Source organism: Eschscholzia californica, unplaced genomic scaffold (genome assembly GCF_041429995.1).
Source record: "Eschscholzia californica isolate CP2 unplaced genomic scaffold, dmEscCali1.0.p SCAF_1, whole genome shotgun sequence".
NCBI lineage: Eukaryota > Viridiplantae > Streptophyta > Magnoliopsida > Ranunculales > Papaveraceae > Eschscholzia > Eschscholzia californica.
The window spans coordinates 19952718-19975472 of record NW_028238198.1 but is presented as its reverse complement, the minus strand read 5'-3'; the positions used below and the strand labels follow the sequence as shown (position 1 = coordinate 19975472).

General features: G+C 34.8%; 2 long non-coding RNA genes across 4 annotated transcripts; one reads left to right on the top strand and one right to left on the bottom strand.

Moving 5' to 3' along the window:
* The first annotated feature begins 2346 nt into the window (after positions 1 to 2346).
* Positions 2347 to 7886, top strand: LOC147564955 (uncharacterized). Of its 2 annotated transcripts, none has more exons than XR_015229008.1 (6): positions 2347 to 2554; positions 2838 to 2897; positions 2985 to 3027; positions 6156 to 6401; positions 6839 to 6982; positions 7097 to 7886. It is a non-coding gene; the product is annotated as an uncharacterized LOC147564955 (long non-coding RNA). The 2 variants fall into 2 exon arrangements; XR_015229004.1 differs by having other exon boundaries at positions 6156 to 6639.
* A 9649-nt stretch (positions 7887 to 17535) lies between these two features.
* LOC147564954 (uncharacterized) lies at positions 17536 to 21089 on the bottom strand. 2 transcript variants are annotated; one of them, XR_015228999.1, is made up of 4 exons: positions 20943 to 21089; positions 20650 to 20689; positions 19521 to 19556; positions 17536 to 18660 (listed from the first exon to the last, which is right to left on the bottom strand). It is a non-coding gene; the product is annotated as an uncharacterized LOC147564954 (long non-coding RNA). The 2 variants fall into 2 exon arrangements; XR_015228998.1 differs by having other exon boundaries at positions 19521 to 20689.
* Positions 21090 to 22755: the final 1666 nt, after the last annotated feature.

Here is a 22755-nt window from a genome sequence, read left to right as displayed (position 1 = left end):
ACTTATTGATCGTAGTCAACTGATGACCATTTTGTGGATCATACATATTGGTCAGATATAATCAAATGAATAAAATTATAAGACCCAACTCATATTTTTAGAGTGAATTAGTTTCCTTGTTTATTAATATTACAAGAAATATTCAGAATATAGGAAACTAAATCTTCTAGATTTATATGTCTCAGAATATTTTCCTATATCTTCAAGTATATTGAACTCTTCTTGGTCATCGGATCTCTTCATCTCGATACATCACGTATATTACGTGTTAAACACGTGTCTCAATACCCCTTCCTAAGTTAAAACAGGAAATACTTAAAGTGTCCGACTTGGAGAAAAGTGTGAAATCACGAAAAACTTGCCACTTAAATCGACTAACTTGGACGGAACAACTTACAAAACCTGCATGCTCGGCTGTAAAACTTTGGCTCGAGCGAGTGCACAACTTGTTTTGCGGGGAAAGCGACATTAAATATTTAAAAATACAACTCGACTTCAAACTAACCTTGTAACTCGTCTCGAAAGCGTGTTGAAGATGAGAAACAATCACAGAAATAACTGAGAAAAAATCGACAAAGTAATTTATTGATTATTCAACCACAACGACAAAAAACCCATAAAAAGGCTGCAAAAGCCTAAATCAGGATCTGTTAATCTTGATAGTAGAAGGTGATTCTAGCGATGTCATCAAGGCGATCAATGGAGATACAAAATCAACTCACTGGACTAGCCAAGATGCAATCAGATCAATCAAAATTTTACGTCCATCTTTTGAACTTTTCCTTTTTCCTTGTATTTATGTCAATAGAGATGCTAATAGCAAAGCCAATGAACTTGCTAAGAGCATCTCCAAACGTGCTCTATTTCTTCATAAATAGAGATTTTGGAGCTCCAAAGGCTCCTCTACTTCTCTATAATGTAGAGAATGGTGAATAGTGAGCCTTCACATGTGAAGGCTCACTATTCACTTCTTTATATTATAGAGCTGATTTGACATAATAGATTTTTGGTCCTTGGTTGTCATAAAATTTAGGGTTAATTCCGTTTTGGCCCCCGATTTGTGACCAACTAGCCGTTTTGGCCCCTATAAGTGTCCGGCAGTTCGTTTTGGCCCCAATTTCCTGTTTGGCCCCAACATATTTTTGTAAGCTTCTCCATTATACCCTTATGGAAATTCTGTAAATTAAATGTATTTTCTTTCTCTTTGTCCACCTCACTAAGCAATTGCCACGTCATATTCGTCCACATAAGGTCGCCGGAAAATGTCGCCGGCGACATCATTTCCGGCGACCACCATTTTTTTTTTTTTTTTTTTTTTTTTTAACTTCTTCTTCTCCAACCATCTCCTTCTTCTTCTCCAACCATCTCCTTCCTTCTTCTTCTCTCTCTCTCCTTCTTCTTCTCTCTCTCCTTCTTCTTCTCTCTCTCCTTCTTCTTCTCTCTCTCTTCCCCTCTTCTCTCTCTCTCCCCCTCTTCTCTCTCTGTTAGGTTTCCGGCGAAGGGAAAACCTTCGCCGGAAACCGTCTGGATCTGGGGAAAACCCCAGATCCAGACACCTCTTCGTCTGGAAATATTTGTACTCATAACCACACAAAATAATATATTTGTACTCATATTTTAAAAATATATTTTTCGAGTTTTGTGGACATCTGTGGATATCTGAGGACATTTATGGACAATTGGTGGACATTTATTTATTTAATTTTATCATTATCGTCTAATCATATGAAATAAAAATAATTGTACCATTTTTTCGAAAATATATTTTTCAACTTTGGTAGTCATCCGTAGATATCTGTGAACATTGATGGATAATTGGTAAATATGTATTATTTTATATAGTATACTAATATATTAATATAATAATATAATAATAATATAATAATAATATAAGATAGTAATATGATAATAATATCATTATTACTATAATATAATATAATATAATATAATAATATAATAATATAATAATACAATAATATAGTAACATATAATAAGATAATAATAATATAACATAGTAATTTCGTGTCTCTAACGAATACCACAGATATTTTAGGACATTTGAAATGTCTCAAACAAATAACACGGACATTTAGAGACATTTAAAATGTCTATAACCAATAACACAGACATTTGGGGACATTTTAAATGTCTCCAACCAATAAGACAGACTTTGAGTTTTCTTTCCTTCATAAAAAAAAAAAAAAAAAAAAAAGGTAGTTTTTCTTCTATATTGGGGTGTTTGTAATATAATGTCAAAAATCATAAAATATACCATTGATTTGATACTGTGTATTGTCAAATCAATGTCCAGAACATTAAAGAGAAGGTAAACTACCTTCCCCACCTACCACATCAATATACAACAGTGTTAACAATATTAAATTTCATCTTTATCTCTGTTCTCTTCAATAAATACTCCCTTTCTTCCTTTCATTTTTCTCAAGAGTTTCTTACTATCCAACTCCCACTTAACCTATACAATTTCTTTCCTCACTCTTCTTCAAAATCTTAAGAAAATAACTCATGAAAACATGGAAAACAGAAGATTATGCAGGTATTCTTGAACTACCTTTTCTTCTCTAGTGATTAATTTATCAGCTCATCTTTGAACCCTTTTACTATTCTTTGTTCTTTAAATGGGTTCTTGAATTCCTCTTTGATTTGATTATTCTTTTTATTGGTAGCTTCAACAAATTCTGTATAAATTTCTTAATAAGATGTGTTTGTAGTACCAGATCTGCTTTTACCCTTTTCCATTCACTGCATAATCATAAAAATATTGTTTGATCTTTCCCATTCTTTATCATCTATCTAATCATTTCTCTCCATACGGTTAGTGTTATTTCTTCAAACAGGATTAGCATGGAGAGGTTTGGATGATATATTCTCAGCACTCTGTATGTCATTCTTTCTTGTACTTTCATAAACGCTAGTAGTTCTTATTTCAAGTTTTCATTAAATTTTTTTTTGTTTTCTCTTGGTAGGAATTATTGACTATAATGACATACTCTCTCAAAACAACAACAAGTAAGTTTTATGGTTCATTTTTTTCATTTTTTCATTAACTATTTACTACTATTTTTGGTATATACCTCATTTTGTATATTTGATTTATTGTTAAGAAAGGGACGATGGACTTTTTTTTTTGATGGACTTGGGGTTAGAAAACCTAGAACTGAGTTTCTTTTTGAAACCACGTCAATCTACTAAGAAGTCATAGAACAGACAACCCTTAAACATTTCAAACAATCTAACTAGATTAATCTGCCCCTAACGAGAAGTTTGTAAACAAACACCTAATTTACTATCCAAAGGGAAAGTCTATCCCCGCGCATTTTATATCAACAAAACAAAAACGCCTTACCTAAAAACGGAATGTCGCCCCTATTTTGAAAGGGCCCGTAATTCTAAGGCCCAAAACACGAGGGATAACTGGGAAGTACCACATTGTAAAAGTACCACATTACCCTCATTACACAGACAAGAGACAATCCTATGCTCCCAAATTTCCCGCCCAAAACTTTACCAATCCCATCAAGTCAGATTGGGGTTATTAACCTAAGACTTAAAACCCATTTACTCTTAGTAAGCCGAAAAAAGACATTTCACATTCTCATTCTCTCTCTACAAAAACCATGTTCTCTCTCTGCAAATCGTTTTTAAGCTTAAATCTCCATATTCTCTCTCAAAATTTCGATTGGAATCCAGAGAGACTTAGGGTATCTAAGATCTTTTGTTGGGGTTCCGGTTTGAAAAGGCAAATTTCATCGGTTCAATCTTGAAAAAACTAGGGTCGTGTCGGTTCCGGTGAGAAACACCTCTTTTCTTGTCGCCGGTTGAGAAGACCTCTGTGAAAGGTATAAAAGAGTTGTTGATGTTGAAACTAAAAAGATTTTTGTTCGCATTTAAACACCCAAATGTTTCGTTTCGTGTAAGTAACAAAATAGTTAGGGTTTTGTTAGTTGATTTTTAGGAGAAAAAGAAAGATTTGTTGTTGAATACACAACAATTTTATGTGGGTGGTTCTTAAGATCTTCATCACTTTTTGATGGGTTTTAAACATATACTTATGTTTTTTTTTACTAACAAACCAAAACAATTAGAACATAAATCGACATATCATAACATCTGCAAATTCTTTAAAACAAAACTGATGTTGAAAACCAAACGAAACTTAATTTTAGATGTTTATAAAACTTAAAAACCACATGTCAGAAACAATCTAATGTTGTCAGCAAAAACATATTTGCAGCCACATGAACAACCATTTAAGCAAACAAAGTAACTAAGTAAAAGGGAACTAATATAAATATCTGTGAGTCATTTACTCACTTGCATGTGCCTCCATTTCTGTAGCTCCCTCTTCCTCACCACCTTCTTCCTCACCACACTCATTATCTTTCTCTTCATTTTTCTTTCCACTACCTTCACCCACTTCATATCCACTCCTCTGTCCGTCGTCTAACTCTCCCCGTTTCTCTCTCTCAGTAACTTCCTCCCCTTCTTTTTCATCTAGTTTTTCTCCCACCTCATTTCCCCTTTCAACTGCTGCTCTGTATGTAGCAAATTCTTCTAGAACCATCTGCAATGTTTTCTCGACATTTTGGTTTTCTTGAGTTAATCTTTTTATTTCTTCGACTAGTTGAATTTTATCTTCCATATTAACTTGCACCATCACCTTGTCGCTGAAATGTAGCAACCTTTTCTATTCTTCACTTTCTGCTTCCACCTGCTCCTTAACCTTGAAGAATATATAAATAATTTATTATGTATTTTTCTGAATTTACATAAGGTAATTCAAAATGAATCTACCATATGTTTTGATTATCTGATCAAACTAAAATATGCAATGTGCACGCTTGGATGCCATATTTGTTAATGCAGACAATATTTGGTATGCAATAAACACATTTGGATTTGTTCAAAACATATTTGAAATTGTTTTCTTTCAAAAAGAACTGCCTCATCGACATGAAAACATCCATAAATATGTTAATTGCATTATAGTGAAGGCTCACAACATTGCATCTGAACATTTAACTATATGCAAACAACTCATTTTGACTGCTGAAAACATATTTATTCAACAACAAACATATTTAATAATGTTTCAAACAATAAAAATGTTCGATAGATAAACAAGTTAAATGCAACAGACAAAAACCATTAATTTACCAAAACTTCTCTTACATGTTCAGTATTTTCTTGGCCATGTGGAATAATGGCCAGCTTTTGATTTTTTTTGCCCTTTTGGAGGCAATTCCTGTGTTGCCGAGGAAGGCCTTTTCCTTGGGCTAAGCCTTAAAGTTGTATCTTCCTTCATTCTGGAATAACCAACTTTTTTTGGAGGACTATTAACTGGTGTTTATCCTTTTCCCATCTTTGTTAAGCTTCTACATAAACCAGATGTTAAAAGCACTCAAGAAACCAACATGCACAAAACCATATTGCTAAATAAATATGAATTTTTTTTGTAACACATCTCAATGTGTCCAAGAAAAGATGATTTTTTCTACGTATAAAAAATGTTTACAAATGTATTATGGTTTTGAAGAACAAACCCTCAAGTTTTGAAAACAAGGAATATGAAATAAATCTCACATAAGGTTACACAAAAACCAGAACTATTTACAACACATGAATATTTTATATAGATCTGAAGAACCAACCATCCAGAATCAACAAAAATTGTTGAAACATATCAAAATGTGTTCTGGGAAGACCTAAATGTTTCTACATATCAAATGTTTCTGAAGAACAAAATCTCAATTTTTGAACACAAAGAATACGGTGAATATTAATGTCTGCTTTTTGAATTTTGGAGAGCAACTTAGTATTTTGATGAGTGCTTTCATCATATTCTTTTGGAAATAACATTAGTCTTTATGTCATCGTAAGTAATGAACTACGGCAAGGGTCAAAAATATGTATTGTTGGAGCAAATCGAAGAATGTTCGTGACGCAGATATATTGGTCGGATATATATCTTTCATAACATAAACAAGTAAATAATTTCCACGAACACAGAACATATGTAAAATGTTTACAATAATTATTTATATGCTATGAACGAATATTTGTGTGTCATTGTTTCTAGTCAATATGTTCATAAAAAGTATTGCTTCCTAACATTATTCCTATACTTATGTAAACAGATCTTTCATTCATGGACAATAATATGACTATAGGTACAACGACGTTCGATTTTGATAATAACATGGCTTGGAATGAATCTTTTTTTTGTGGAACTGTCGGAAGTAGAGAAAGCATTTGGAGGAAACATGGTTGAAACATGAGATGAGGAAGAATTTGTTCAAAACCAGTTGACAAACGAAACAATCGATAATGCAACCAACATAGAAAAAAATGACAGGGTTGAGGCAGAAACTACACGAGGGGAGGTAAGGAATGAGAAAAACCAAACTGTTTGGTGAAAAGTGTTAAAACCCAGATTTAGGAAACCAGCGAGAAGGCAATAGTCATTGTAGATGATGCAATCAATGTAGAAAAAATTGAAAAATCAAAATTAATTTCTATGGTTGATAAACTGTCAAGATGGCATAGGAGCCCAGTTTGGAAATTTATATCAGAAAGAAAAAAATGTCTTCTAGAAGAATTCTATTTCAAATGCAGCAACACGTAAGTACCTTTGTAAACATATTCTTACCTTTCACAAAAGTTTTTATATGTTTATTCAACAAACTTGGTACATGGTGGACAAATTTTCCAATGTTGTCAAAACATTTTCATTTGTTAAACAAATATTAAATGTGTCGCAGCCAGAACATCTTTTGCTGGTGTTTCTCTTTTTTATTTGATTAAAATGAAAATTGTGCAGAACTAAAATATGGATCATGAGTACATAAATGATATATGTGGGAAGCAACTGGACCAACTCATGATGAATAGGGAATGTGATGGCGAGATTATCAACTCGTGGGCCATGCATTTGTCAAAAATCCAACAGAACCAAAAAAGAGAAGTGTGATTTCTTCCCTCCGAGTTGTTTGTAGTGAAATTTAAATCATTTCCCTTAACAAGCAAGTATATGTTTGTGATTATAAAAGTATAACCATCTTTTGACATCTTTTGGCAGATTCTGATAAGTTCAAACGTAAACAAGGAGTCGATATAAACACGGTTACAAGGGACACTGAAAAAAGCTTTTGATGAAGGTAAAATTCCTCAATATGTATGTGCAGCCATGGGTCACCCTACCATAGGGGACCGTAACCGAGGTCACCATTGGACGTTCTTTGAGTATGATGTATATAATGATGCACGGACACATTTCAACTCTTTATTGTGCGATAAACGGTTCACAAAAAATTGCTCGGACAATAGTAAGAAATACACGGCTGAGATTGAAGTTGCACAGGAAGAAGCCTTCATCACTGGGCATGGTAAGAAGAAAAAGGTTCCAAAGAGGCGGCCAGAACCGAAAGATAAACAACAAGGAGAACAATAAGTAAAATGTTACTAAAACAAAATCGGTATTTACGAACACTGGATTAAATGTTCTAACTTTTTATTTTGTTTCTACGACAGCTCCGATTGCGAGTTGTTTGTCATTCTCCGAATGGAATAAATGATTGCAAAGACAAACTAATCCACATACAATGGTCAGGAGTTGGATGGCGATTGGCAGAAACTAGACCAAAGAAGAAGGGCACAATTAACTTATTTGATTTTGAAGAACAACACAATTCAGTGGAGATTAGAGGAGTAAGGTGTGATGTTGTGGATATTTTTATGAACAATTTAACATATGTTTATCTGTATAGCTATTTTGAAAAAACAAAGTTTGGAAAATGTAAACAATAGATGATTGGTGCACTAAGCAATTATGAAATTGCTCTCGTATGATTCGAATGCGTTAGTGGCAATTGGGGGAAAGCATTAGAAATTTAATATTTGGTTAGGGCATACCTGTTTCTGTTGTAAACTGGAAATATATATGGTAAGATCACTTTTTGAAGTTAATATATATTAATAGAACATGAAGGTTCTCAGAATTATGTAGTACTGTGAATAACATTAAGATACGTGTGGTAAACAATTAAACAATAGTATGAAAACAAATTTATGAAACCAAGTTTTAGGTCAAACTGGGTACAAATGAAGAAAGTATGAACAAGGTTGGCGAAATGTAAACAATAGATGAAAAATGCACTAAGAAAGTATGAAAATGCTCTCGTATGGTCCGTTTGTGATATTGACAATTTCGGAAAAGCATGAGCAACTTAATATTTTCTTGGAGCATATCTAGTTTTGTTGAGAATACTTATTTCTGTTGTAAACTAACAATGAATATAGTAGAAAAAAAAAATTTTAACACAAAACTAAATGGTGAGGAGCTTAGAAGTTATATTTAAAATACCTTAACATTTGGTAGAAAACAAAATAGATTGTATTCATAACAAAAAATTTAAGAAAACTTTTAGGTAAGATTGGGTACAAATGAAGAAAGTATGTACAATGTTTGCGAAATGTAAACACTAGATGATTGGTGCACTAAGCACGTATGCAAATGCCCTCGTATGATCCGTTTGAGAAAGTAATTATTTCTGTTGTAAGATTATATTGAAACAGGAATTCAGAAATTAAATTTAAAAGGATTAATTCCATTTTGACCCCCTAAAGATGACCAACTCACCAAAATGGCCCCCTAAAGATGACCAGCTTCTATTTTGGCATCCTTTTGATCTAATCCGTCAGTCAACTTTAACAGTCAACATAATTTTTACCCTTTTACCCTTCATTCTAAAGTAACATTTCTTTCTTATCCTTTATTTATTTCTTCACCGGAGATGAGGTTGCCGATCGGCAGCTCACCGGCGACCCCATCACCTGGATTTTTTTTCTTTTTCAACTTCTTCACTTTTTTTATCTTTTTCTATTTGTTCTTCTTTTTCCCCTTGCACCACCAAAAACCACCACCACCATTAAATCTCTACTTCCTTCCTTTTTTTTCTTGATCCCTCTCTCTCCCTCTTATCTTTTTCCTTTCATCACTCTACTGTTCTTGCGAAGGGGAGTTTCTCTTGCGCCTGATGTAGGGTTACGGATGTGTCTAACACACCTTTTCTAGTGTTTATTGCGGAATCTCTAACATCTAATGTTAACACTAGACTCCCAGGATCTAATTATACATGAACTAATCAATGAACTAGATATGGAAAGATGATTACCTTTAATCGCTTTCCCACGAACAAAATTCCGACAAGATTCGGAAGATCAAGAACTCCAATTGTAGTTCCTCTACTCGAGACACCGAGTGTATGACTTGAACTCCCTCCTTCGAGTTAGCTAGAACTCTCTTGAAGGTTGAGATGAAGAACACCTTCTTCTTGACTAGATAATCGAGAAAACTCTTTTTCTCTCTTCTGGCTTTTCTCTCAAAGCTCTCTTAAATTGTCTCTTGATTTTTCTCGTTACTTGATTATCGTTCATAATTATGTCTTAAGGAGGTCTATTTATAGGGACCATAGAGAAGGTATTTGACCAAACTAGGATTCCTAAAATATCTCCTTCAAAACATATCTTTTTGTGTCCCATATGAAACCCTAAAGGGGTTTATGTGTGGCCGGCCAATATAAGCCTCTATGGGCTTTATGGTCGGCACACACAAGGGGTCTAACCGGCCATGTGCTGGCCGGCCCCTTTATGGGCACCCCCGGGCTCCCTTTTTAGCCCGGGGTTATGTACACTTGTCCGGACTCTTCCGAACTCTTTTTGGCCTCAAATAATAGATCCAATCCACTTATTTGCCACTTTATATCTAGTCAATATCTCTCCGTTCAAACCATCACTCTTATGTGTAACCCTTGTAGGATCCGGCCTATGTTAGCCGCGGATTACTGAAGTTATCCGAAGATCGTAGTTGGCTTCTAGCTAAGCATTATGACCCCTAATTCGACCGGACTAATGATCTTCCAAATAAGGACATTATGATCCTATTCACCAAATCGTACGCATTGACATCTTGATCGAAGGACATCCCTTAGAAGGATACCATTCCATCGGACCGAGGGAATATATCCTTCACCTGAATCCTCCCAAATTACAATCTGATATTTAGGAGGGTAGTGAAGAACCAACCAATAAATGGTATAATGTCTCTGGAAAACAGAAGAAGGGAACCAAAAGCAAGAATTTGAGTTGATTAGTGAAGTTATTACCTTGACATTTGGACTTTTGAACCCTAGTAAGAGCACTACCTGTTGTGTCATTAGCAGCAAAGGCTCACGGTCTTGGGAGCGGATTGAGGGATCTTGTTAGGTATGATCTTAGTCTTCTTGTTGCTGATCCTAAACGATGTGAACCTAAGAAATTTGGTGTTCGTGTTGCTCGTTCTAGACTCCATAAATCTTACCGTTGAGAACAAAAATGAGGTTTGTTTTTCAATTTGGGTGTTTTGGTCTTGTTTGTTTGACAATCAATTTGAGAAATTATCATGATATGAGTAATACTTTTGAATTATATCAAAGTTAGGTGATCAGTACATGAACTGGATTTCAAGTTTTCAAGTGGATTTTGAGGCAGACCTTGATTGATTCTCAATTTGTTTCTAAATTATGAAGAACCCATCAGAAAGCTATAAAAGGTTTTTGATGTATTTTGATGGTGGGTTTTAATTTTGGTTGCAGTCAATAGAATGGTAGTTGTATTCCTGGATATTGGGTTTTACTCTCTTTCTCTATTGTGTTCTCTCCGGCTATAATAAATTGATCTTCATAAGCTATAATTTTCTTCACTAATCTGCAGATATTAGACCTAGATCTTTCATTCAATTGAATATTTGACTGATATTGATAGTGTTATTATTGATGTTTGCGCTTGATTCTTGATAGATGCCTATTTTCAGTTGATCGAATCACTTGTTGAAAAGTATTTCGATTAAATCTAAAATCTAGTTGAGTCCGTATTTCATTTAATTAGTTTTGAGATATGATTTCACTTGCAGATAATTAACTATTGTGTTGTTATAATCAACTGAGTTTTTTTCAATCTCTCTAATGTGTAAAAAGATGACAGTATAGAAATAGAGAAAAAGTGATGAGAGAGAGAAATAGGGAGTCAATGAACCAGAAGATAGAGAAACCATGAGAGAGGGCGAGAGAAAGAGGAAAGATGCAAGAAAAATAAAGAAGAAGATGAAAAAAAAATTAAATGGCGGTTGGCGGCCGGTGACCGGCCGACCTCCGACGACCGTCGACCGGCAAAATGAAAGTAACAAAGAATAGGATGGGAAAGGTTTTGAAGAGAGGGTAGGGAAAAATAAGTCAGCAGTTAAATTTAACTGAGGGATTAAATCAAAAGGGGGCTAAAATGGAAGCGAGTCATCTTTAGGGGGCCATTTTGGTGAGTTGGTCATCTTTAGGGGGCCAAAATGGAATTAACCCAATTTAAAACATCTTAACATTAGGTAGAAAGCAAAATAGATTGTATTCATAACAAAATATTGCAAACAATCACATCATTTGTGAACAAATGAAATCGAACTTTCCAACCGATTTGTACGTGGTCGCCCGGGTCCCTTTCGTGCTATGGGAGGAAGAATCTTTGTTGATGGTCAAAAGAAACGGGTTCATCAAAATTGGGTACCGCGTAAACATATTCTTGGTAAGTTTCCTATAGGCCTCCGTTGTCCAAACAGGATCAAAAAAGCAAGTAACATCACCATGCCTACTTCCGATACGTAGCATTGCATGTTCGCAGGGAAGGGAATCTACTTGCCAACGCCGACATGAGCAAGTAAGAGCTCTAAGATGAACACTATGACGTGGATCAGAGTACACTTCATAAATTAATGGAGCAACCTCGGCGTACCTCCAAGTTTCCGATATTTTTTTTTGGAATCTTTTTCATCATTGATGGATGAACAAAGAAAGGTAGTCCATCCAATAGCGGCATCTCTTTGCTTTCTCATCTTGTTTATGATCTTTTTCGAATGACATCTAACATAACAGTTTTAGGAAGTACCCTTGCCTTTTATCATAGAATTGAAGCTTTGTGAAATTTGAGAAGAAATAACGCCGTACTTAGAATATACAAAAAGAAAGTCGTACGTTCAACAACAAAACCGAATTTGCTGCGATCAAATCAATAGTTCAAACAACACAAGAAAGAACGTTGATTCAAAAATACAGGTGTTAGTAACATATATACCTTTCTCCTGGAAAAAAATGAATCTGCCCACGTTTCAGGATTAACAGATTCGAAAAATCTAGACACGTTGGATCTACTCTCGACCATTTGATCAACAGTGGAATGATACTCATTAGCGGGTAGTGCACGTGCAGCCTTAAACATTAGCGACTGAAAATACTTTAAATCTGGGCTCCATTACGTAGTCTAACATTGAGATTGCACCTTAAACGCCATACGCAAAAAAGAGTGATGGGCAGTAGGGAACACATTCAGGACACTATTGATAATTCCCCTATGCCTCTCTAATATGAACGTGTATATTTTTTCAACACCTACAACGATCTTTATGTTTTCCAAAAATCAAACCCAATTATATTCATTTTCCAAATCCACTATCGCATAAGCAATTGGAGACAGACCTGTAAATTGAAGATAAAAAACTAAAGATGCAGTGAAGTATATGCCACTAACAAAAAAAGGACTATGCAAACATATCTGGTAGTGTTCAAAGCAGAAAAATACTAAATGACATATAAAAAGTATATGGTGTTGTTGTAACTCTGGTTTTTTAAAACAATACAATCTATGTTTAAAACAGATTAGAAAATTTACTAACAAAACTGGAAATGTTAACCGTAATACCATAATTGTATACATACCATTATTTCCATCCTTTGTGGCCGCGGAAAGGATGAAACCATTGAACCTTGTCTTCACAAAAGTAGCATTAATTTATATAACAGGTCGGCAATGTTGAATACCCAAAATAGAAGCACGGAGCGCAATAAAATCTCTAACAAATCTGTGACTATTTTCATCCACTTGCAAATCAATTCGACTATTTGGATTTGTACGTTCTAATTAGGCCTGTAAACGAAGCGAACTATTTTCGGATACAGTACTATCCGAATTCGGAATTCGAAATTATTCGAACTATCCGATAAGGGTTCGATATCCGACGGATGGTCAAAAATGAAATCCGAATCCAATATCCGAAATGCTATTTGAATATAGAATATTATCCGATCCGAAATTCTGAATTTTAAGGCATAACATTATAACACAATATTATCCGATCCGAAATTCAAATACAATATTATCCGATCCGAAATTCTGATAAGGGTTGAAGACTTGAAGTTGAACTTTGATTCTTTGAAGTCTTAGACTTGAAGTTGACTAGTTGAGGATAAAGTTTTGTTTATTTTTAATCTCTTGGGTGAATCTTAACCGTTGATTTCAAATACGAATCGGATCGGATTTTTTCGAAGTGGGATATAGCTATATCCGAAACCAGTATCCGAAAATTATCCGACAAGACATCCGAAATTCGAATCCGAAATCCGAAATGTCGGATTATTTGAGTGCGGATTCGGATTTTCGGACCACCTTTTATAGACCTAGTTCTAATGCATCCACGTACCACTTCAACTACGCATACGAATCCCTTTCTTCCCCAAAAACTTCATTCATTGCAAACTTTTTACCATGGTAAGAGTAGTAGTAGCCTAAATCAACACCGTAGTCATCAAGAAATTTTTCCATAACATCCGCTGTAGTACGGTCTGCATGTTTTTTTTTTATGTCTTTACCAATGAGATTACCAACTAATTTACTAGACAGTTTTGGATCACTGGGATTAATAACAATATCTATACAATCACGTTTCGGTTCAAATTCTTTCAAGATAAAAACAGAGCTACATCTCATTGGTGCAATACCATGAACTTTTCAATTACATCCGGGTTTGGGACATATGGCTGTGACACGAAATGGTTCGTTTTTTATATATTTGTAGTTGTTCTTAGTAGCTATTGTATATCTTCCAACAGAATCTCGAAAGCTTTTCACTCCGCCCTGAAATATTTGACCAATATGAGTAAACACAGGGCCCCAAGCTTCCGATACTAGTGGTTGGTCCCTCTGTGGTGCCTGATCTTTTGCTCGGTCAACCACCATATGCAAAACGCTGGAAACAAAATGTCCATAAATTAATAAACATTTTGAGAAAACAAAAGTTTATGCTTCAGAAATTATTTTTTATGCAAGGAATAGAAGTAAGTAAATGACATATTTCTATTTTATGCATAATGCTTCAAAAACAATGTTATTAAAAGAAGAATTTTTTAGTGAAAACCCCACAGAATTTTTTCTTGTTTTTAACACAACGATATTTGTTGCGGAGAGTAAAAATGAATCTAAACAAACATGTTTGTGTCCGGAGTTGTGTATACAATCAAAACACATTGGTTTATGTTTCGTGACATTTATGCAAAACAAAGAAGTAACTTTCTGTGTTGCTTCAAAATTATAAAGAAAAGTAAAGTGTTTAAACGTGACACTCACAACATATTAGTTTTTGCTTGTGACAGAACTTTGTGTGTGTCGAAAGTATGATTGTAAAACCAAACACATTTAATAAAATCAGAATACATGGAATCACAAGAAGTAAAATGAAACATGAAATATGAAGAACATGAAACATCATAACGAAAAGTTTTAGAAGAGCAAGAAAGTTTAAACAAAACAAAATTTCAGTAGAAAAAGAAAGTTATGATCAACAAAGTTATTGAGAAATTTTGTTGATTGTAGAAGAGAGAGAAAAGAAAAGAAAAAGAAAGAGATTTTTTAAATGAAGATGAACAAAACATGGTGTTGATGATAAAGATGAAATGAAGGTGCAGTGAAGATGAATCTAGAGAGAGAAAGTTCAAAGAAAAAAAAATAATAGAAGAGAGATTAAGATGTAAAGGAAACAATTACCTGTGGATGGAAGGAGAGAGATTTCCGGCGAAATGAAGGGGGTGATGTTGTACGATTTCCGTCAAAATGAGTGATCTTTTGCTGCCTTAAAAGTCGAGAGAGAGAGAGTAGAGAGAGGAGAGAGGGAAATAATGGAAGGAAACTAATTTTGTGGAGGGGGAAAGAAATTTATACTTCAATTTTTGAGAGAAACTTGGGATTTATATATAAAGGGTAGAACAGGGATTATCAAAAGTAAATGGGTTCCTAGAGATGGGAAAATGCACATGGGGATCTGAAATTGGGTTTGATATTGATTTATTCAAACAAAAAATGGGTTTTCTATGAATTATTGATGTATGGTGGTCCTAATTTTGTATTTGAGCCAATTTTCTGGGTTTTTAAATAGAAAATTCATTTTTAAACGAGAGGAAAAAATCTAAGACCCAAAATTCGGGTCAATATACCAAATGAAGCCCACCCAAAATAATAATGGAAATAAAATCCAAAAGTTGAAAATACCTATCTTAACCCCACAAGAGAATTGACATCCCTCTTATATCTCTCCACCATTTCCAGCTTAATTAGTTTGCCAGCCGTATGTCGCGGAAATCGAAACACCAATGCACATGCTCTCTGGTGAAAAGTGACGTTTAAACCCACCTTCACTTTCTCTCTCTTCATTACCTCAGGATACCCAAGCATCGCAATGTATTAGCTAAATTGAAGTTTGTTAATTTGTTGTCTCTTATGGGGTATTATTTGCTTGTGGTTGCTTTTTTCTCTTTCGGGGAACTATATCTTTCGGGTGTTACCAAGATAGTTCCTTTTCCGTAATATTTGCTTCAGTCAAATTTACTCCCCCTAATGGCGGAAAACTGCCTCATTAAAATGACAATCGACGAAGCGTGCAGTGAAAGTCTCTCCCGTCAGGAGTTCGAGATATCGAATAATAGATGGTGTATCAAAACCAAATATATTCCTAGTCGGTGCTAAGGTCCAAATTTTGTGCGTTGTGGAGATGATATAAGAACATATAGAGTACATCCAAAAATACGCAAATGAGACATGTTGGGCTGCTGACCTTGAACATATTGCAAAGGTGAGAATTGATTATTTAATGTAGGATGTAACCTTATCAAAGCTGCAACATGGAGGACTTCGGGTCTCCATACAGTGACAGGTAGTTTCGTCCTCATCAACGTAGGTCTCGCAATCAGTTGGATATGCTTAATGAATGATTCAGCTAGACCATTCTGAGTATGAACATGAGCTACAGGATGTTCAACATTAATTCCAACTGAGAGACAATAGGAATTGAAACTACTCGATGTAAAATCTCCTAGTCCATCTAGACGAATCGACTTAATTGGATAATCAGGAAAGTGAGCTTGTAACGAATTATCTAAGCGAATAACTTTGCAAAACAGTTATTTTCTTAATTTTTGAACCTGAGCCTCCACACAAGCACAAAGAAGCCACAATTTTGAACATAATTATTGTTGTTGATTTGAACTATTAACCTTCTTGTGAGGTTAATAGTTCAAATCACATTATATTTTTGAAATTTTCATTTTCCTTTGTACTTACCTCTAACCTAACTACCAATACACACCCAAAGATATCAATAAACTCTATAGCTGTTTTGTTTTCGATTTTCTCATTTTAGCCAAGAGAATTACTAATAATATGATTTTATATGTTCTAAACAAGGCCCCCAATACACAAGATATCTATGAACCCTAAAACTAGTCCCTTTCAAATAGCTAGCTCCGGCCACAAATTGGATTTTCGTTTCTTAAAGTTTTAACTTTAGGTTAGCCCTGTCTGATAAAAATTTCTGGTTCCGCCCCTGCTTATATGAGACCATCTAGTTGCTGCATTGATTAATGCCAGAAAATATTTAAATGGTCTACACGGCGGGTGTATAGGGCCACATATATTACCTTGAATCCTTTTCAAAAATTTGAGAGATTCGATATGTACTTTTGTCAGGGATGGATGAGTAATAAACTTCCCCAACGAACAACTAGTGCAAGTAAAATCCACATCTATCAGAAACTTCTGATTTTGAACAGGGTGTCCCGGATAGTTTTGTATTATTTTACTCGTCATGGTAGATCCCGAGTGTCCCAGTCGATCATGCAAAATCTTATAAGTATTTAGATCGTGCGAATTCGAGTTGACAATGACATATGATTCAACTGTTTTAATCTCTGTAAAATATAACCCAGAAGAAAGAGCTTCAAGTCTTTCTAGGACACGTTTCTGGCATGATATACTCGAGGTGATACATAAATATTCTTTATTATCCTCTGACCTAGTTTTGACGTGATACCCATTTTGGCGTATGTTTTTGAAGCTCAACAGATTCTTCAGGGATCTGGCCGAGAACAAAACCTCATCAATAATTAGTTTAGTACCACGAGACAATATTATAGTAGCTCTTCCGGAGCCTTCTATAAGGCTTGATGATCCGGCGATAGTAATCGCATTTGCCTCAAATAATTTTAAGGTCTAGAAATATTTTGAATTTCGAAGTATCGAATTTGTGGTCCCACTGTCTGCTAGACAGGTATCTTCGTCACTTTTAGATATGTTCCTTCCGGAATCCATACCTTTCATAAATTAAAGAAAAAGATATAAGATTCCAACCACACTTATATTGATAATAAAAACAAAAGTATTACAATTATAGATAAGCGAATATTTTACAAACAAAAGTTATATTACATATTACAATATAACATTATAATAGTTGGAAAGATAATACACTAGTCAGTAATATTAAACATATCATCTGTTTGATTGACTCCTTCAAGGAGTTAATCTCCAACCCATAATGGTGGATCAAGCTCTATAAGATTCATCTTTGGTGTAGCTTTAGATTTCAGAGATGCTTGATATAGGTCAACCAAGTGTTTCTTCGTACAACAGGTACGGGACCAGTGACCTTCCATACCACAACGGTAACAAATTTCTTCACGAGCTTTGGGAGGGGCATTATTCTTACCTTTACGTTATTAGGTTTTCTCGTTGCATATATCTTTGAATTTTCTCCCTTTTTCCACTTCCGATGGTAAGGGGTTTGCCTGTTTCTCTCCCATTTGTTTGTGCGGGATCCACGTTAGTGGTTTTTTTCCGGAACCACTTTTCCCTTTGTAATTTTGTTTCCTTCCATGATCATTTGACTATATTGCATGTGCTTCAGGCACAGGTACGGACCATTGGATCGAGATTCATAGTTATGCAACAACAACTGGTTGTTCTGTTCATTGACCAAAAGACATGTCATTAACTGTGAGAATTTAGAAAAACGTCGTTCTCGGTATTATGACTGCAGGACAATATCCGAGGCATGAAATGTGCTCAATATTTTATCTACCATCTGGTTATCACTGATAATATCACCTCCCACTTTTAGTCTTGAAACAATTTGACAAAGACTGGGATTATAAGCAGAAATTGAAGAAAAATCTTGTAGTCTGAGATTTATAAAATCATTTATAGCTTTCGGAAGTATGACCATCTTCTCCTGATCATATCCGTCTTTTAATATATTCCACAAAGCTAACGGCTCTTCCACATACAAATATTCTGACTTCAGGTCATCATGTACGTGTTGTCGTGGAAAACTTAAAGTATGAGCCCGTAACATTTCATCTGCATTATTTCCTTCAACGATAGTATTCAGAAGATTTTTATATTTTAGAGTCAGTCTAGCTTCAACTGCCCATTCCATATAATTCTTACCCGTTATATCAAGAGCTGCAAAATCAAGCCTAGCTAAATAAGACATCTTGAAATAGTAATACAAATATTGTACTTTTCACAGGGCAGAGTAACGACTTAATTTGTTCAACTTTTTACCGATGATGGTGTCGATAAACGGGCTAAATAACGGCTAGTTTATTCGAATTGGAGGAACGAATAAATAACAAATTTTCAGCTGGCTAGAGACTCGTGCTGATAACATAGAATAGTTATTGTAGTAAATAAAAACCTGAAACTAAATTCAAGAATAAGAAAAGTATAGCACTACCAAAGCTTATGTATTATATTCAAAGTCTTATTCTCTCTGCTCAAATGTTACAACAAGTGGGGTATAAGTACTCGAATGAGAGGACCAACAAAGGTTACACGTAACACATACATGTGTAAAGGTGTTGGCTTGGTGAAATGGCACCTCATTCTTGCATGTGAAAGTGGATAAAATCCTTTTCTCCACACCTCATAACTTAACTCTTGAGTAAATAATGTGAGTCACCACATAAAACCATAAAATCCTTCTCTCAGCACCTCATAACTTAACTCTTAAGTAAATAATGTGAGTCACCACATAAAACCTATAGCAACTTGAGAAAAGTTTTAGGCAGCCACCTATTTCTTTACAACACAAAGTATGTATATAGTTTCTTTTTTTTTTTTGTTGAAAATGTATATAGTTTCTTGAGGACCTTATTTATGTAGTTCCTTATTCATAAGCACAAGACACATAAGCTTATGGTATAGATTGACTTATGGCACAGACACGCGCAATAATGGGCTAACATATAAAACTATATAATAACAAAATGAAATACATATACCAAAAACAATGCTAAATAATTCGTTTAAATGGGACGTACTTGTTTGAGAGAGTATGTCATTATGGTTAACGATTCCTACAAAAACAAACACAAAATCCAATTAAGGTGGCTATTATATGGACAACTGAGTTTCTTAGGTGGACAAACAAATTGGGTGCAAGTAAATTTAGTTTGAGGCAACTAAATCTAAGGATGTAGAATTAGATATTTAACTCTATTTTTTCTTCTTTATGATCATCATGTTTATGACTACCGGCGAGCACCACTAAATCCGGCAAGCATCATTTTCTCCGACGACTACCCACCATGTCCAGATTATTCAATCTTCCTCACCCCTTTTCCATCTTCATCTCGGCCAACACAACATATCTTTTTTCCTTTCTTTTTTAATAGTGTCCTCTTTCTCTAAAAGTGTCAATTTGTCCACATGAAAAGCTTCTCCCCTAACAAATTTCTTCATGATCGAATTCAAATAGAATACCTTTTTTAATAGTGTCCTCTTTCTCTAAAAGTGTCAATTTGTCCACATGAAAAGCTTCTCCCCTAACAAATTTCTTCATGATCGAATTCAAATAGAATACCTATTTCTTCTAGATTCCATGATAAGAGAGAGTTAGTTACTGGTTCAGGATAAAAGGGTTCTCTAGTTGATTTTTTTAGGGTTTTTCTTTTATGGGAATTAAAGAGATAGGATACCTTTGAAGCCCTTACTTGACTAGAATGATTCAAAAATCAATTCATGGAATAGAATAGCTGTAGAAGAAAATGAAGGATTTAACAATCCGATCTTCTAGATCTTTGGGTATAATCAGAAATCAAAATTTGAGATCCACCATGAAAGTCTGACTATGTACAATTCAACAAACCCTAACACCAAAAGCAACATGTTGAAACCTACTCCATTGCTGAAGCTACTGGTCAGAATCATTGTCAAACAAACCCTCAAGTGGTAGTGGCAGCTTAAAATGGGTTGAAGATGGTGATGAAGATCAAGAAGAAAAAGATGAATGGGTATTTAGTGTTAGATCCCTCAATTTGGTTGTCTCAAATTTAATTTACTTACGCCCCAACCATTGTTGTCCACCTAAAAAATTAGATGGTCCACGTATTGGTGGCCCCAATTAAAACTTAAAATAATTTTATAGAAGTACAAGAAAGAATGGCATACAAAGTGTTGAGCATATCATCAAAACACCTCCATGCCAATCCTGTTTGGAAAAGAGGCACCATGGAGAAAAAATAAATAGGTAGATGATAAAGAATGGAAAATACAAAACAATCATCTTATGATTATGAAGTGAATGAAAAAGGGTCTAAGTAGATCTGATATAGATTTGCTACAGATCTCTATTTCGAGCAATGAACTTTTAGGGGAACTTATATAGATTCTGTTGAAGCTACTAATAATAATCAAATTAAAGAGAAACACAAGACCTCCTTTTAATATCAAAGAAAATATACCTGATCTTCTGTTTCCATGATTTTCTTGATATTTTAGAGAAATATTGTGAAGAAATCGATTAGGTCGGAGAAACAAAGTTAGGGGAGTATTTATTCAAGAAATAAAAAGGTAAAGATGAATTCAACCAATATATTAAGGAATGTGGCAGGTGGGTAGACCATTGATTGACAACACATAATGTTAGGACCACATCATGTTGTCACTTGAGATGAGACAGGAGGAAGTGTGATGTGCCGAATGGGTTTTGCCACAAGCAAACGCCCGTCCCCTGTTAAAAGACGTTTGTCATTATGCATGAGCTGCAAGGGGTGCGAATGGGCTTTCAGTTGGCTCTTAGGCATGGTCGGCTTAAGGATAATGTGGCCACCGACTCTGTGACAGTTAGCACTCTACTATCGGGTGGGGGTCAGATCCTTCCCTGGAAGGTGTTGAGAATATGTAAAGAGATTGCAACATCGCGGGAACAATTTGAAGAATGTAAAGTGCACCATGTAGTTCGAGAGATGAATGAAGTTGCCGATTTTTTATCAAAGTTACGTACGACTAGAGGAGAGGTGGAGTTGTTGGAAACGACCTTCCCACCAGACTTGAGGAATATTGTGGAAGCTGGCCACCAAGGTGTTATTAGGTTCCGTACCGCGTAGATTTAGTTGTGTCATGGTGGTTTTCTTTATTGTTTTACTTTTTCTTCGCTGTTTAGGCTTTGATTTGATGTAGAACTTTATAGGGTCGGGTCCTTTAACACGTTTAAATACAAAAAAAAACATTTGTTAGAATGACATTTTTATCTCTCTAAATTAGACAAGTATATCTCGGCACTCATACTTGTTTCTAAAACAGTCTTATCGTATTCAGAAAATTGTTCACTCAAAATAAATTGTGGCCATAGGATCAATCCATTCCAACTCACCAAAGATAGTTTTGGTACACCCATCCTTATACCAAATGTTCTACTAATTTTCGTATTCTTTAGAAGTTGGTCACTCACTTTCGCCCTCTCCTGTTGAGCAAGTTTTTTCAATCCATTCCCTAATTAGACCTGGTTTATATTTAAAGCGAATTTCACCTTTCACGCTTCTTTGTTAAATAAACTTTTCCTTGTGGAATAATACTAAAGATCTAGTTCGTCTGTTACAAAATAGAAAATGTAGCTTACATAAATAGTTGAAAGCGAGCCAATTATTTCAATGCTCGGGGAAAAAAAATAGGATAATGCAAAAAAAAAAAAAATTCCAATGAAAAACATAAAATCAATTAAGATTTTTTTTTCATAATGCATGATAAAATTTTTTACTTACAAAGTCCCCTTGGTGATTATTCTTTGGTTCATCTAAAGATTCACAGACTGGTTCTTTACTGTAACTAAGTGGTGATCATTCATCACTTTCTCAATTTTTTTGCGAACTTCTTTGCGTCATCCATGCATCTCTTCAGCCGATTGACTGTCACACAACATAGAATTCTGATAAGTCCAGCCCTGTTAGTACATGCTAAACACTAATTGTGTCCAGTGATGCCTATGCTTTTGTTGGCAGGAGATGGATAGAGTATTGGAACGCATATATAAAAAGCGGAATCATCAGGAAACCATCCCGAAGCTTGACATTCAAACTGCTGAAGATTGTACCTTCACTATGGCCACACTAAAGAGATGCAATGAAAAGGTTTCCTTGTTTGTTTTGAGAGAGTATGCCATTATGATTAAGGAAGCTTGACCTGGTCTGTTCGTGAATCCTCTCTCTCTCTCTAGATCTAGAGAGATAGAGAGGAAAGCAAAAAAAAATTAGAGAGAGAGAGAGGAGAGAGAAAAAA